This window comes from Aulonocara sp. 'chitande type north' Nkhata Bay, linkage group LG14 (genome assembly GCF_057382095.1).
Source record: "Aulonocara sp. 'chitande type north' Nkhata Bay isolate Kocher_YH1m ecotype deep benthic linkage group LG14, A_spYH_male_GT1.1, whole genome shotgun sequence".
In the NCBI taxonomy this organism is placed as follows: Eukaryota; Metazoa; Chordata; class Actinopteri; order Cichliformes; family Cichlidae; genus Aulonocara; species Aulonocara sp. 'chitande type north' Nkhata Bay.
The window spans coordinates 9,640,695-9,657,620 of record NC_141357.1 but is presented as its reverse complement, the minus strand read 5'-3'; the positions used below and the strand labels follow the sequence as shown (position 1 = coordinate 9,657,620).

Below are 16,926 nucleotides of genomic sequence, written 5' to 3'. Positions count from 1 at the left end.
AACGGGTAGAATGCCAAAGAGTATGAGGACGGGTGTGATAAGTTTTCTACATAAGAAAGGCTCACCTGCTGTGCTTTCAAATTATAGGCCTCTTTCAATGGTCTGCGTGGACTACAAAATTTTGAGTCGAACTCTAGCAAGACGCCTGGCCCGAGTCTTGCCTGCTATTATTAATGCAGACCAGACATGCGGGGTAAAGGGCAGGCAGATTGGTTGGAACTTACAATTACATAGAGATGTGCTTACATACATCGAAGAGAGGAACTTGACAACAATATGCGTAACACTTGATCAGGAAAAAGCTTTTGATAGGGTCAATCATGATTTCTTATGGAGGGTGATGAGAAATTTTGATATAGGAGGTAAATTTTTGAATTGGATAAGTATGATGTATACTGACATAATCTGCAAGATAAAGATAAATGGACACTTAACAGAGGAAGTACAACAAACGAGAGGGCTACGGCAGGGTTGCCCCCTGTCCGCCCTACTCTATGTTATATATGTAGAACCTTTAGCATGTGCAATAAGAGGAAACGAGAAAATTAGAGGAGTGCCCTTGCCAGGGGGGAGGTGTTGAAGATCTCCCAGTACGCTGACGACACAGTTCTTTACTTGGAAGATGATGGAAGTGTGAGGGAGATGATACGAACAATACAGACCTTTGAGAGCGCTGCGGGGTCAAAGGTCAATGAGGAGAAATCAAAATATACATTTTTGGGACGATGGGCAGGTAGGAGACAGACTCTTTGCGGGCTTTCTTTGTGTGAAGGGTCCATGCAGGTCCTGGGCATTGATTTTGGAAATCCAGCAAATTACAACTGGGATTTGAAGATAGCGAAGATCTTAAAGAAATTGGGGATGTGGTCAAAAAGAAAGCTCACTATAACTGGCAAAGTTTTGGCCGTAAAAGCTGACATCTTACCTGCCCTACTCCATTTGGCATATGTCTTTCCAATGCCACAGACTCATAGGAAGGTGCTAACACGGGGAATTTTTAAATTAATATTGGGGGGGGGGGGTATGAATATGTAAAAGAACAACTATGTATCAGACAATATCAAAAGGTGGGAGGGATGTCCAATACATCCCTTTGAAATTGGATGTGATGTATTACAGTAACATATGTGCTCCTCTCCAGTCACCCCTTTCCTGTCAAAGTGGAACTCTGGAGCAGAGCAGGCGGGGCCTGAGATCTGCCCCTTCAGCCAAGCAAACAGGGCCTACCGTGACGCCGGAAGCCGGGACGAGGAGTCACTGCGGCTTCCTGCGAGGCCAAAGAAACACACACTCTGGCTTCTCTTCAAAACGTACAAGTCTTTCGCCTTTTACTAAAGACTTCCGTGGAGAGTGAGGCTAAGGAGTTGCACCTATTTTTGGCAGGGTCTGCCGTCTGGCTGGCCCCTCTCCTCGTTGTTCAAAAGAAGAAATAGAAGAAAGCGCGTGTAGCAGATTTCAAATGGTTGACTGCGTTGTGACGACAGACTGGCTGGAAACTGGATTTATTTCTAAAAGACAAAGTGCAGCAGCAAAATCAGTGTCACACAGCAACAGCAGGCCTCTCCTCATCCCAGTGTGGAGTCCATGCAGCTCTGCTTACAATATATAAAAGAAAATACAATCTATCAAAACAACGATTCTCCCAACAGCCACTTTAAAGTCAAATGTTATAGTGGGGTAAAACAGAGACAAATATGAAGCCACTAATAATAACTTGTAATATTTAAATCCCCACTAAGATGGATCAATTACACAATACATATTCAAACAACTTTAACTTTTCTCAACATGGCTGAAAATACTATGCAGTGTGCAGCCTCAGGTGATGAACTCATTATACACATAAAACATAACCTATACATTTACACATACCTAGAAGACAAAGTGCAGCAGCAAAATCAGTGTCACACAGCAACAGCAGGCCTCTCCTCATCCCTGTTTAGCACAAGTAAGGACCACATAAACGGATGGTGTAACAGATAAAACGCAGTTCCAATTACTATTTTTCTCGTTCAAAGCAATCAAAAACACTTTGGGAGCTTTTAGCCATGAGAACTAATAGTTAGCAAAGAAAAATACACCAAATTTAAATGTATAATTTAGTACAGGGAGAGGAGCTACAGAAAGTGTGCCTCACCAGTGTGGAGTCCATGCAGCTCTGGCTGGGAAACCCCACACACGCAACATGTTTACAAGTGGCGTCACACTGATTAATGCCCCACTTCAACAGTGACACGTGGAACCTTAGTTTTACATAAATTAAATTTACACAATAAAAAATAAATCAACTATATACAATACAGTTTTGAGAATGTTCACACTCAGTATATTATATCTCAGCTACACGCACAGTTCCAGGAAGCTCCGCAGGCCTCTGAGGTACTGTAGGTGGGCGGAGATTTGAAGCGGCTCCCTCCCTGTGAGCCAAGTGAAAGAGCGCACCGTCACAAGCGAGAAGTGTCCCGAGAAGGCGGCTCAGCCAGGAACCTGCGGGAGGCCATCGCTTCTCGGCCTTTTGGCTAAGATCAAGTGTAGTAGCTGTTCTTATCAGTTTAATATCTGATACGCCCCCGATTTGGGGGCAACGTATTAAACGCATTTTTAGAACAGGGAGCCGAATAAGGGGCTCGCTCCGTTTGCTCCACGCATCGACCCGGTATTGCAGCGCCTCCGGGAACGGTGCCCCCTTTGCTGACTTTGTGCAAAAGCAAGAAAGCCAAACAAAGTAAGGTCGGCCAAACCAAGAGCCAGAAAGCAGCCGCAAGCGGCGAAAGTGCAGGGATAGAAGCTCAGAGAAATAAGGAAAAAAACTGGGAAGATAGCGAGGAACTGAATATATTATTAAAGGAACAGGAGGTTTTGTTTCAGGAGAGGGCAAAAACAAGAATGTTTAAATTTATGCAGGAGGAGTATATGCAACAGGAGAAGTGCTCGGCCTATTTTTTTGCTCAAATGAAAAAGAAAGAGGAAAAAGGGAAGGGAAATCGGTTACTGGACGGGATAATATTTTGAAGATGGTAGAGGAGTACTACAGTTCATTGTTTGGTGTGGAAGAAGTAGATAGAGGGGCTCAAGAAATGGTTTTAGGTTTTCTGAAAGAGAGGTTACCAGAGGACGCAAGGAAGCTTTTGGAAAGGAGCATAACAAACCACGAACTATACGAGGCGATAAAGACAATGAAGAATAACAAGGTACCTGGGATAGATGGACTCACAAAGGAGTTTTACATCACCTTTTGGGATCTCATCGGAGACCACTTGTTGGAGGTATTTGAAGAAATGTGTGAAACGGGTAGAATGCCAAAGAGTATGAGGACGGGTGTGATAAGTTTTCTACATAAGAAAGGCTCACCTGCTGTGCTTTCAAATTATAGGCCTCTTTCAATGGTCTGCGTGGACTACAAAATTTTGAGTCGAACTCTAGCAAGACGCCTGGCCCGAGTCTTGCCTGCTATTATTAATGCAGACCAGACATGCGGGGTAAAGGGCAGGCAGATTGGTTGGAACTTACAATTACATAGAGATGTGCTTACATACATCGAAGAGAGGAACTTGACAACAATATGCGTAACACTTGATCAGGAAAAAGCTTTTGATAGGGTCAATCATGATTTCTTATGGAGGGTGATGAGAAATTTTGATATAGGAGGTAAATTTTTGAATTGGATAAGTATGATGTATACTGACATAATCTGCAAGATTATACCATGCGTCCATGCATTCCTCTCATGAAAATTGGCCGACGCCGCCGCCATCCTTCATTGCTTCTCGCCTACTGATAAGAACAGATTTTTTTTTTCCTTCTTTTTATTTTCTTTCCACAACAATTCCAACATTTTACCTTTTCCTTTAAAATGATAAGGTTACATTCACCTTTCTCCCGACATTCGTTCATAACAAACAACAAAAAAAAAAAAAAAAAAAAAAAAATCCTATTTTCATCTTTCCCCATACAAAGTAACATTTTCAAATAACTTATCATATGAAATATATAAAATAAAGCAGGAGGAGTACGAGGAAAATGAGAAATGTTCAGCTTTCTTTTTTAAAAAAATGAAAAGTAGGGATAAAAGAGGGGTTATAACGAAATTAGAGAAGGATGGGAAAATGATCGAGGGGAGGGAAAATATGTTAAAAGTGGTGAAAGAATATTATGAGGATTTGTTCAGGAAAGAAAAACTAGAGGGAGAGAAGGGGGATTTCTTCTTAAAGAAAATAAAGAAGAGATTAACGGGAGAAGAAAGGGATAGGCTAGAAGGAGAAGTGACAATAGATGAGGCATATAACGTGATAAAGGGAATGAAGGCAAATAAAGTGCCGGGAATAGATGGTCTGACAAAGGAATTTTATGAGACGTTTTGGGGAGTGGTGGGGATACATTTGTTGGGGGTTTTTAAGGAAATCATGGAGGGAGAGGTGATGACAGAGAGCATGAAGATGGGCGTGGTTTCTATATTATTTAAGAAAGGTAATCCACATCAACTCGATAATTATAGACCTCTAACCATGTTATGTGTGGACTACAAGATTTTGAGCAAGATACTCGCAAATAGACTCGTAGGAGTAATGTCACACATAGTGGAGAAGGATCAAACGTGTGGGGTCCAGGGGAGGCAAATTACTTGGAACGTACAATTACATAGGGATATACTTACATATGTAAGAGATAGAAATATAGCAGCAATTTGTGTTAGTTTGGATCAGCAAAAGGCGTTCGATAGGGTAGATCATGATTTTTTGTGGAGGGTAATGGAGGAAATGGGGTTAGGAGAGGCTTTTATAAAAAGGGTAAAAATTTTATACAAGGGCATAAACTCAAAAATTAAACTAAATGGTTTTCTTACAGAAAAAGTGTACCAAACAAGAGGTTTGAGACAAGGGTGTCCATTATCTGTCGTACTTTACGTGCTTTATGTCGAACCTTTGGCCTGTGCAATAAGGGAGAGCCAAATAGTGAAAGGGATAATGATGCCACGGGGGGAAAGCTTAAAAATATCGCAATATGCAGACGACACGATATTATATCTGGCAGATGATGATAGCCTAAGGGAAGTGATAGAAATTTTAAAAGCTTACGAAAAAGCGACGGGATCGAAAATAAATAAAGAGAAAACAAAGTACAAATATTTGGGGATATGGGAGGGTAGAAAAGACAACATTTGTGAATTCACTTTGTGTGAAGGTCCTATGGACATTTTAGGAATTTCATTTGGAAATAAGGAAGGTGATGCTTTCTGTAATTGGAAAGAGAAGATGAATGCGGTGGATAAAAAATTAGGCCTATGGAAAGCAAGAAAACTTACAATATCGGGGAAAGTTTTGGTCATAAAGAGCGAGGTAGTGCCGAAACTATTACATTTGGCCTATGTGTTTCCGATGCCTCAGATTTATAGAGTACAAATAACGAGGGGGATATTCAAATTCATATGGGGGGGTTATGAGTATGTAAAAAGAGTACACATGTATCAAGAAATTGCAGATGGTGGGAAAGGGGTACCGAACGTTCCTTTAAAGTTGGATACAATATTTTATGCAAATGTTTGTACATTATTGAAAAAGACTTATATGCATAAATGCCAAATATTGTTATGGTTTTGGTTAGCGATACCATACCGGTTTTTGATTGGGTGGGAAAATAAAGGTCCCAAAGCAGAGTCTAGACCAGAATATTTGCAGAGGATGGTTAGATGGGGGAAGAAACATTCGGAATGTAAAGAGGTGGATACAGTATTAAATCATAAACTTTTATACAAAAAACTGGTATGGAAAGCTAATCACAATCAGGTAACGGTGAGCCCGGAAGTGTGGGAACTTGCACAGGACAAGAGTTTCAAAAATGTTTTAAAGGACTTTAACTGGATGCACTTACATAAAAGGCTACCAGTGAGGGTCACAATGCATGCACATAATTTGGGGAAACAAAAAAAGTGTCCAAGGGAAAATTGTGTAGAAGAAGAAACAATTGAACATGTACTATGGGGATGTGAATACGCTAAAAAGGTATGGGAATGGGTAAAGGGGAAGTACAAAGGGTTGGGGATGGTGACGTATGAAGAAATCACTTTTTTTAGGGCTAAGGGCAAAACAAATGAGAGACATAAAATACGTTGTATGTTGTTGTCAATTATTAAGCTTAAATTATGGAAGGCAAGACAGGGCTGCATAACGGGGGGATTTAAATGGGGGGAAATTGGGACGATTAAGGCTATAGAGAAGGAATTTGAAGGGATATATTGGTACGAACTACAAAAATGGGAAATCGATACGATTAAGGATAGATGGAAAGATTATTTTTTGAAAGTACCCAAAAGGAGGTGGTAGATAAAGGGTAAGGGGTAAAGTGGGGAGGGGGAGATAAGGAGTAATATGATAAGTTATTTGAAAATGTTACTTTGTATGGGGAAAGATGAAAATAGGATTTTTTTTTTTTTTTTTTTTTTTTTTGTGTTATGAACGAATGTTGGGAGAAAAGTGAATGTAACCTTATCATTTTAAAGGAAAAGGTAGAATGTTGGAATTGTTGTGGAAAGAAAATAAAAAGAAGGAAAAAAAAAATCTGTTCTTATCAGTATCGGGATCGAGAATAAATAAAGAGAAAACAAAGTACAAATATTTGGGGATATGGGAGGGTAGAAAAGACAACATTTGTGAATTCACTTTGTGTGAAGGTCCTATGGACATTTTAGGAATTTCATTTGGAAATAAGGAAGGTGATGCTTTTTGTAATTGGAAAGAGAAGATGAATGCGGTGGAAAAAAAATTAGGCCTATGGAAAGCAAGAAAACTTACAATATCCGGGAAAGTTTTGGTCATAAAGAGCGAGGTAGTGCCGAAACTATTACATTTGGCCTATGTGTTTCCGATGCCTCAGATTTACAGAGTACAAATAACGAGGGGGATATTCAAATTCATATGGGGGGGTTATGAGTATGTAAAAAGAGTACACATGTATCAAGAAATTGCAGATGGTGGGAAAGGGGTACCGAACGTTCCTTTAAAGTTGGATACAATATTTTATGCAAATGTTTGTACATTATTGAAAAAGACTTATATGCATAAATGCCAAATATTGTTATGGTTTTGGTTAGCGATACCATACCGGTTTTTGATTGGGTGGGAAAATAAAGGTCCCAAAGCAGAGTCTAGACCAGAATATTTGCAGAGGATGGTTAGATGGGGGAAGAAACATTCGGAATGTAAAGAGGTGGATACAGTATTAAATCATAAACTTCTATACAAAAAACTGGTATGGAAAGCTAATCACAATCAGGTAACGGCGAGCCCGGAAGTGTGGGAACTTGCACAGGACAAGAGTTTCAAAAATGTTTTAAAGGACTTTAACTGGATGCACTTACATAAAAGGCTACCAGTGAGGGTCACAATGCATGCACATAATTTGGGGAAACAAAAAAAGTGTCCAAGGGAAAATTGTGTAGAAGAAGAAACAATTGAACATGTACTATGGGGATGTGAATACGCTAAAAAGGTATGGGAAGGGGTAAAGGGGAAGTACAAAGGGTTGGGGATGGTGACGTATGAAGAAATCACTTTTTTTAGGGTTAAGGGCAAAACAAATGAGAGACATAAAATACGTTGTATGTTGTTGTCAATTATTAAGCTTAAATTATGGAAGGCAAGACAGGGCTGCATAACGGGGGGATTTAAATGGGGGGAAATTGGGACGATTAAGGCTATAGAGAAGGAATTTGAAGGGATATATTGGCACGAGCTACAAAAATGGGGAATCGATACGATTAAGGATAGATGGAAAGATTATTTTTTGAAAGTACCCAAAAGGAGGTGGTAGATAAAGGGTAAGGGGTAAAGTGGGGAGGGGGAGATAAGAAGTAATATGATAAGTTATTTGAAAATGTTACTTTGTATGGGGAAAGATGAAAATAGGATTTTTTTTTTTTTTTTTTTTTTTGTTTGTTATGAACGAATGTCGGGAGAAAGGTGAATGTAACCTTATCATTTTAAAGGAAAAGGTAAAATGTTGGAATTGTTGTGGAAAGAAAATAAAAAGAAGGAAAAAAAAAATCTGTTCTTATCAGTAGGCGAGAAGCAATGAAGGATGGCGGCGGCGTCGGCCAATTTTCATGAGAGGAATGCATGGACACATGGTATAATCTTGCAGATTATGTCAGTATACATCATACTTATCCAATTCAAAAATTTACCTCCTATATCAAAATTTCTCATCACCCTCCATAAGAAATCATGATTGACCCTATCAAAAGCTTTTTCCTGATCAAGTGTTACGCATATTGTTGTCAAGTTCCTCTCTTCGATGTATGTAAGCACATCTCTATGTAATTGTAAGTTCCAACCAATCTGCCTGCCCTTTACCCCGCATGTCTGGTCTGCATTAATAATAGCAGGCAAGACTCGGGCCAGGCGTCTTGCTAGAGTTCGACTCAAAATTTTGTAGTCCACGCAGACCATTGAAAGAGGCCTATAATTTGAAAGCACAGCAGGTGAGCCTTTCTTATGTAGAAAACTTATCACACCCGTCCTCATACTCTTTGGCATTCTACCCGTTTCACACATTTCTTCAAATACCTCCAACAAGTGGTCTCCGATGAGATCCCAAAAGGTGATGTAAAACTCCTTTGTGAGTCCATCTATCCCAGGTACCTTGTTATTCTTCATTGTCTTTATCGCCTCGTATAGTTCGTGGTTTGTTATGCTCCTTTCCAAAAGCTTCCTTGCGTCCTCTGGTAACCTCTCTTTCAGAAAACCTAAAACCATTTCTTGAGCCCCTCTATCTACTTCTTCCACACCAAACAATGAACTGTAGTACTCCTCTACCATCTTCAAAATATTATCCCGTCCAGTAACCGATTTCCCTTCCCTTTTTCCTCTTTCTTTTTCATTTGAGCAAAAAAATAGGCCGAGCACTTCTCCTGTTGCATATACTCCTCCTGCATAAATTTAAACATTCTTGTTTTTGCCCTCTCCTGAAACAAAACCTCCTGTTCCTTTAATAATATATTCAGTTCCTCGCTATCTTCCCAGTTTTTTTCCTTATTTCTCTGAGCTTCTATCCCTGCACTTTCGCCGCTTGCGGCTGCTTTCTGGCTCTTGGTTTGGCCGACCTTACTTTGTTTGGCTTTCTTGCTTTTGCACAAAGTCAGCAAAGGGGGCACCGTTCCCGGAGGCGCTGCAATACCGGGTCGATGCGTGGAGCGAACGGAGCGAGCCCCTTATTCGGCTCCCTGTTCTAAAAATGCGTTTAATACGTTGCCCCCAAATCGGGGGCGTATCAGATATTAAACTGATAAGAACAGCTACTACACTTGATCTTAGCCAAAAGGCCGAGAAGCGATGGCCTCCCGCAGGTTCCTGGCTGAGCCGCCTTCTCGGGACACTTCTCGCTTGTGACGGTGCGCTCTTTCACTTGGCTCACAGGGAGGGAGCCGCTTCAAATCTCCGCCCACCTACAGTACCTCAGAGGCCTGCGGAGCTTCCTGGAACTGTGCGTGTAGCTGAGATATAATATACTGAGTGTGAACATTCTCAAAACTGTATTGTATATAGTTGATTTATTTTTTATTGTGTAAATTTAATTTATGTAAAACTAAGGTTCCACGTGTCACTGTTGAAGTGGGGCATTAATCAGTGTGACGCCACTTGTAAACATGTTGCGTGTGTGGGGTTTCCCAGCCAGAGCTGCATGGACTCCACACTGGTGAGGCACACTTTCTGTAGCTCCTCTCCCTGTACTAAATTATACATTTAAATTTGGTGTATTTTTCTTTGCTAACTATTAGTTCTCATGGCTAAAAGCTCCCAAAGTGTTTTTGATTGCTTTGAACGAGAAAAATAGTAATTGGAACTGCGTTTTATCTGTTACACCATCCGTTTATGTGGTCCTTACTTGTGCTAAACAGGGATGAGGAGAGGCCTGCTGTTGCTGTGTGACACTGATTTTGCTGCTGCACTTTGTCTTCTAGGTATGTGTAAATGTATAGGTTATGTTTTATGTGTATAATGAGTTCATCACCTGAGGCTGCACACTGCATAGTATTTTCAGCCATGTTGAGAAAAGTTAAAGTTGTTTGAATATGTATTGTGTAATTGATCCATCTTAGTGGGGATTTAAATATTACAAGTTATTATTAGTGGCTTCATATTTGTCTCTGTTTTACCCCACTATAACATTTGACTTTAAAGTGGCTGTTGGGAGAATCGTTGTTTTGATAGATTGTATTTTCTTTTATATATTGTAAGCAGAGCTGCATGGACTCCACACTGGGATGAGGAGAGGCCTGCTGTTGCTGTGTGACACTGATTTTGCTGCTGCACTTTGTCTTTTAGAAATAAATCCAGTTTCCAGCCAGTCTGTCGTCACAACGCAGTCAACCATTTGAAATCTGCTACACGCGCTTTCTTCTATTTCTTCTTTTGAACAACGAGGAGAGGGGCCAGCCAGACGGCAGACCCTGCCAAAAATAGGTGCAACTCCTTAGCCTCACTCTCCACGGAAGTCTTTAGTAAAAGGCGAAAGACTTGTACGTTTTGAAGAGAAGCCAGAGTGTGTGTTTCTTTGGCCTCGCAGGAAGCCGCAGTGACTCCTCGTCCCGGCTTCCGGCGTCACGGTAGGCCCTGTTTGCTTGGCTGAAGGGGCAGATCTCAGGCCCCGCCTGCTCTGCTCCAGAGTTCCACTTTGACAGGAAAGGGGTGACTGGAGAGGAGCACATATGTTACTGTAATACATCACATCCAATTTCAAAGGGATGTATTGGACATCCCTCCCACCTTTTGATATTGTCTGATACATAGTTGTTCTTTTACATATTCATACCCCCCCCCCCCCCCCCCCAATATTAATTTAAAAATTCCCCGTGTTAGCACCTTCCTATGAGTCTGTGGCATTGGAAAGACATATGCCAAATGGAGTAGGGCAGGTAAGATGTCAGCTTTTACGGCCAAAACTTTGCCAGTTATAGTGAGCTTTCTTTTTGACCACATCCCCAATTTCTTTAAGATCTTCGCTATCTTCAAATCCCAGTTGTAATTTGCTGGATTTCCAAAATCAATGCCCAGGACCTGCATGGACCCTTCACACAAAGAAAGCCCGCAAAGCGTCTGTCTCCTACCTGCCCATCGTCCCAAAAATGTATATTTTGATTTCTCCTCATTGACCTTTGACCCCGCAGCGCTCTCAAAGGTCTGTATTGTTCGTATCATCTCCCTCACACTTCCATCATCTTCCAAGTAAAGAACTGTGTCGTCAGCGTACTGGGAGATCTTCAACACCTCCCCCCTGGCAAGGGCACTCCTCTAATTTTCTCGTTTCCTCTTATTGCACATGCTAAAGGTTCTACATATATAACATAGAGTAGGGCGGACAGGGGGCAACCCTGCCGTAGCCCTCTCGTTTGTTGTACTTCCTCTGTTAAGTGTCCATTTATCTTTATCTTGCAGATTATGTCAGTATACATCATACTTATCCAATTCAAAAATTTACCTCCTATATCAAAATTTCTCATCACCCTCCATAAGAAATCATGATTGACCCTATCAAAAGCTTTTTCCTGATCAAGTGTTACGCATATTGTTGTCAAGTTCCTCTCTTCGATGTATGTAAGCACATCTCTATGTAATTGTAAGTTCCAACCAATCTGCCTGCCCTTTACCCCGCATGTCTGGTCTGCATTAATAATAGCAGGCAAGACTCGGGCCAGGCGTCTTGCTAGAGTTCGACTCAAAATTTTGTAGTCCACGCAGACCATTGAAAGAGGCCTATAATTTGAAAGCACAGCAGGTGAGCCTTTCTTATGTAGAAAACTTATCACACCCGTCCTCATACTCTTTGGCATTCTACCCGTTTCACACATTTCTTCAAATACCTCCAACAAGTGGTCTCCGATGAGATCCCAAAAGGTGATGTAAAACTCCTTTGTGAGTCCATCTATCCCAGGTACCTTGTTATTCTTCATTGTCTTTATCGCCTCGTATAGTTCGTGGTTTGTTATGCTCCTTTCCAAAAGCTTCCTTGCGTCCTCTGGTAACCTCTCTTTCAGAAAACCTAAAACCATTTCTTGAGCCCCTCTATCTACTTCTTCCACACCAAACAATGAACTGTAGTACTCCTCTACCATCTTCAAAATATTATCCCGTCCAGTAACCGATTTCCCTTCCCTTTTTCCTCTTTCTTTTTCATTTGAGCAAAAAAATAGGCCGAGCACTTCTCCTGTTGCATATACTCCTCCTGCATAAATTTAAACATTCTTGTTTTTGCCCTCTCCTGAAACAAAACCTCCTGTTCCTTTAATAATATATTCAGTTCCTCGCTATCTTCCCAGTTTTTTTCCTTATTTCTCTGAGCTTCTATCCCTGCACTTTCGCCGCTTGCGGCTGCTTTCTGGCTCTTGGTTTGGCCGACCTTACTTTGTTTGGCTTTCTTGCTTTTGCACAAAGTCAGCAAAGGGGGCACCGTTCCCGGAGGCGCTGCAATACCGGGTCGATGCGTGGAGCGAACGGAGCGAGCCCCTTATTCGGCTCCCTGTTCTAAAAATGCGTTTAATACGTTGCCCCCAAATCGGGGGCGTATCAGATATTAAACTGATAAGAACAGCTTTTTTTTTTTTTTTTTCTTTTGGAAAAATTTTTATTGATACTCAGACATATAACAACATCATCATCATCTCATTTATTTTCATAAGCCCACCCCATTTAAAAACTGATAAGAACAGCTACTACACTTGATCTTAGCCAAAAGGCCGAGAAGCGATGGCCTCCCGCAGGTTCCTGGCTGAGCCGCCTTCTCGGGACACTTCTCGCTTGTGACGGTGCGCTCTTTCACTTGGCTCACAGGGAGGGAGCCGCTTCAAATCTCCGCCCACCTACAGTACCTCAGAGGCCTGCGGAGCTTCCTGGAACTGTGCGTGTAGCTGAGATATAATATACTGAGTGTGAACATTCTCAAAACTGTATTGTATATAGTTGATTTATTTTTTATTGTGTAAATTTAATTTATGTAAAACTAAGGTTCCACGTGTCACTGTTGAAGTGGGGCATTAATCAGTGTGACGCCACTTGTAAACATGTTGCGTGTGTGGGGTTTCCCAGCCAGAGCTGCATGGACTCCACACTGGTGAGGCACACTTTCTGTAGCTCCTCTCCCTGTACTAAATTATACATTTAAATTTGGTGTATTTTTCTTTGCTAACTATTAGTTCTCATGGCTAAAAGCTCCCAAAGTGTTTTTGATTGCTTTGAACGAGAAAAATAGTAATTGGAACTGCGTTTTATCTGTTACACCATCCGTTTATGTGGTCCTTACTTGTGCTAAACAGGGATGAGGAGAGGCCTGCTGTTGCTGTGTGACACTGATTTTGCTGCTGCACTTTGTCTTCTAGGTATGTGTAAATGTATAGGTTATGTTTTATGTGTATAATGAGTTCATCACCTGAGGCTGCACACTGCATAGTATTTTCAGCCATGTTGAGAAAAGTTAAAGTTGTTTGAATATGTATTGTGTAATTGATCCATCTTAGTGGGGATTTAAATATTACAAGTTATTATTAGTGGCTTCATATTTGTCTCTGTTTTACCCCACTATAACATTTGACTTTAAAGTGGCTGTTGGGAGAATCGTTGTTTTGATAGATTGTATTTTCTTTTATATATTGTAAGCAGAGCTGCATGGACTCCACACTGGGATGAGGAGAGGCCTGCTGTTGCTGTGTGACACTGATTTTGCTGCTGCACTTTGTCTTTTAGAAATAAATCCAGTTTCCAGCCAGTCTGTCGTCACAACGCAGTCAACCATTTGAAATCTGCTACACGCGCTTTCTTCTATTTCTTCTTTTGAACAACGAGGAGAGGGGCCAGCCAGACGGCAGACCCTGCCAAAAATAGGTACAACTCCTTAGCCTCACTCTCCACGGAAGTCTTTAGTAAAAGGCGAAAGACTTGTACGTTTTGAAGAGAAGCCAGAGTGTGTGTTTCTTTGGCCTCGCAGGAAGCCGCAGTGACTCCTCGTCCCGGCTTCCGGCGTCACGGTAGGCCCTGTTTGCTTGGCTGAAGGGGCAGATCTCAGGCCCCGCCTGCTCTGCTCCAGAGTTCCACTTTGACAGGAAAGGGGTGACTGGAGAGGAGCACATATGTTACTGTAATACATCACATCCAATTTCAAAGGGATGTATTGGACATCCCTCCCACCTTTTGATATTGTCTGATACATAGTTGTTCTTTTACATATTCATACCCCCACCCCCCCCATATTAATTTAAAAATTCCCCGTGTTAGCACCTTCCTATGAGTCTGTGGCATTGGAAAGACATATGCCAAATGGAGTAGGGCAGGTAAGATGTCAGCTTTTACGGCCAAAACTTTGCCAGTTATAGTGAGCTTTCTTTTTGACCACATCCCCAATTTCTTTAAGATCTTCGCTATCTTCAAATCCCAGTTGTAATTTGCTGGATTTCCAAAATCAATGCCCAGGACCTGCATGGACCCTTCACACAAAGAAAGCCCGCAAAGCGTCTGTCTCCTACCTGCCCATCGTCCCAAAAATGTATATTTTGATTTCTCCTCATTGACCTTTGACCCCGCAGCGCTCTCAAAGGTCTGTATTGTTCGTATCATCTCCCTCACACTTCCATCATCTTCCAAGTAAAGAACTGTGTCGTCAGCGTACTGGGAGATCTTCAACACCTCCCCACTGGCAAGGGCACTCCTCTAATTTTCTCGTTTCCTCTTATTGCACATGCTAAAGGTTCTACATATATAACATAGAGTAGGGCGGACAGGGGGCAACCCTGCCGTAGCCCTCTCGTTTGTTGTACTTCCTCTGTTAAGTGTCCATTTATCTTTATCTTGCAGATTATGTCAGTATACATCATACTTATCCAATTCAAAAATTTACCTCCTATATCAAAATTTCTCATCACCCTCCATAAGAAATTATGATTGACCCTATCAAAAGCTTTTTCCTGATCAAGTGTTACGCATATTGTTGTCAAGTTCCTCTTTTCGATGTATGTAAGCACATCTCTATGTAATTGTAAGTTCCAACCAATCTGCCTGCCCTTTACCCCGCATGTCTGGTCTGCATTAATAATAGCAGGCAAGACTCGGGCCAGGCGTCTTGCTAGAGTTCGACTCAAAATTTTGTAGTCCACGCAGACCATTGAAAGAGGCCTATAATTTGAAAGCACAGCAGGTGAGCCTTTCTTATGTAGAAAACTTATCACACCCGTCCTCATACTCTTTGGCATTCTACCCGTTTCACACATTTCTTCAAATACCTCCAACAAGTGGTCTCCGATGAGATCCCAAAAGGTGATGTAAAACTCCTTTGTGAGTCCATCTATCCCAGGTACCTTGTTATTCTTCATTGTCTTTATCGCCTCGTATAGTTCGTGGTTTGTTATGCTCCTTTCCAAAAGCTTCCTTGCGTCCTCTGGTAACCTCTCTTTCAGAAAACCTAAAACCATTTCTTGAGCCCCTCTATCTACTTCTTCCACACCAAACAATGAACTGTAGTACTCCTCTACCATCTTCAAAATATTATCCCGTCCAGTAACCGATTTCCCTTCCCTTTCCAGTTCCATAATTGCCCCTTTTTCCTCTTTCTTTTTCATTTAAGCAAAAATGAGCAAAGACGTCAAGACCAAGATCCTGTGCCGCGAGTGCCGAGTGCACGTGTGTACAAACTGCGCCGTCACGTACTGTCCCAACTGCGCCGCTTCTTCCCGCGCCGCCGCTCCCCAGACGCCACCGACGCCGTGATAACACAAGCGCCCCACGGTGGTCCTAGCGACCCCCCCCCACCCTATCATCATCATCATCATCATAACACACATATGCCCCGAGGGGGGTCCTAGCGACCCCCACCCTAATCACCATAACACACATATGCCCCGAGGGGGTCCTAGCGACCCCCCCCCCCCCACCCTATCATCATCATCATCATCATCATCATCATCATCATAACACATATATGCCCCGAGGGGGTCCTAGCGACCCCCACCCTATCATCATCATCATCATCATATTTTTTGTAATTTTGAATTCCAGTTCTTAATTCTCATATTTTCTCCTATTTCCACCCCTAAAATTTTCAACGTTTCTGATTTTTCTTGCAATCCCCATTTTTCTTTAATCTTCCGCCACTTAAAATAAATCACCTCACTCTTCTCTTTATTCATTTTCATCCCTGAGGCTGCTGAAAAAGCTTCACAAACTGCCAAACTTACTTCAATCGACTTATTGTCCGTAAGCAGCAGAGTTATATCGTCCATATACATGGAAAATTTAATTTCCAACCCTCCGCTACCCGGTGGGGTCAACCCTTTAATTAGCTCATTAGCTCGTAATGCACACGCTAATGGCTCCATCACCAATATAAATAAGGTGGGAGACAACGGGCATCCCTGCCTTACTCCAGCTTTCACTGCAACTGTAGTAGTCTGTACACCATTCACATTCACAACACTACTACAACCAGAATACAACACCTCAATCCATCTCTGAAAGACTTCTCCAAATCCTAATTTATCTAGGACTTTCATCAGAAAGGCATGACTGACATTGTCAAAGGCTTTTTCTAAATCCAAGCTTAACCCACAAAGGGGGATATTCCGCTCATGGCTATAAAGGTAGCTATCCCTTATAATCACTAAACTATCTGTCATCTTACGTCCTTGTATCCCACATGTTTGTTCCACTCCAACTAACTTAGGTACTACTGTCTGTAAACGAAAAAAAAGGGCTTTTGCTAAAATCTTAATATCTACCCCTAACAATGTCAGGGGTCTCCAATTTCTCAAATCTTTTTTAGAACCCCTTTTCCATAACAGGGAAATCACTCCTGTATTCATGGACGTTGACCATACACCTTTATCCCATGCTTCTTTATAAACCTTGCACAACGACGGGCTAAGTTGTTCCCAAAAGGCCTGATAGTATTTCT

At 41.7% G+C, this 16,926-nt stretch overlaps 5 non-coding genes and 2 pseudogenes across 5 annotated transcripts; 2 read left to right on the top strand and 5 right to left on the bottom strand.

Annotated features, from left to right (window-relative positions):
* The first annotated feature begins 1,287 nt into the window (after nucleotides 1-1,287).
* Nucleotides 1,288-1,400, top strand: LOC147314095 (U5 spliceosomal RNA). Its single transcript, XR_015124890.1, has one exon. It is a non-coding gene; the product is annotated as a U5 spliceosomal RNA (small nuclear RNA).
* A 1,099-nt stretch (nucleotides 1,401-2,499) lies between these two features.
* On the top strand, nucleotides 2,500-2,690 carry LOC147314094 (U2 spliceosomal RNA). The gene has a single exon (XR_015124903.1). It is a non-coding gene; the product is annotated as a U2 spliceosomal RNA (small nuclear RNA).
* A 6,447-nt stretch (nucleotides 2,691-9,137) lies between these two features.
* On the bottom strand, nucleotides 9,138-9,328 carry LOC147314093 (U2 spliceosomal RNA). The gene has a single exon (XR_015124904.1). It is a non-coding gene; the product is annotated as a U2 spliceosomal RNA (small nuclear RNA).
* Nucleotides 9,329-10,427: 1,099 nt separating this feature from the next.
* Nucleotides 10,428-10,540, bottom strand: LOC147314092 (U5 spliceosomal RNA). The gene has a single exon (XR_015124889.1). It is a non-coding gene; the product is annotated as a U5 spliceosomal RNA (small nuclear RNA).
* Nucleotides 10,541-12,437: 1,897 nt separating this feature from the next.
* Nucleotides 12,438-12,593, bottom strand: LOC147314091 (U2 spliceosomal RNA; annotated as a pseudogene).
* Nucleotides 12,594-12,596: 3 nt separating this feature from the next.
* LOC147314090 (U2 spliceosomal RNA) lies at nucleotides 12,597-12,739 on the bottom strand (annotated as a pseudogene).
* A 1,099-nt stretch (nucleotides 12,740-13,838) lies between these two features.
* LOC147314089 (U5 spliceosomal RNA) lies at nucleotides 13,839-13,951 on the bottom strand. The gene has a single exon (XR_015124885.1). It is a non-coding gene; the product is annotated as a U5 spliceosomal RNA (small nuclear RNA).
* Between the last annotated feature and the right edge of the window lie 2,975 nt (nucleotides 13,952-16,926).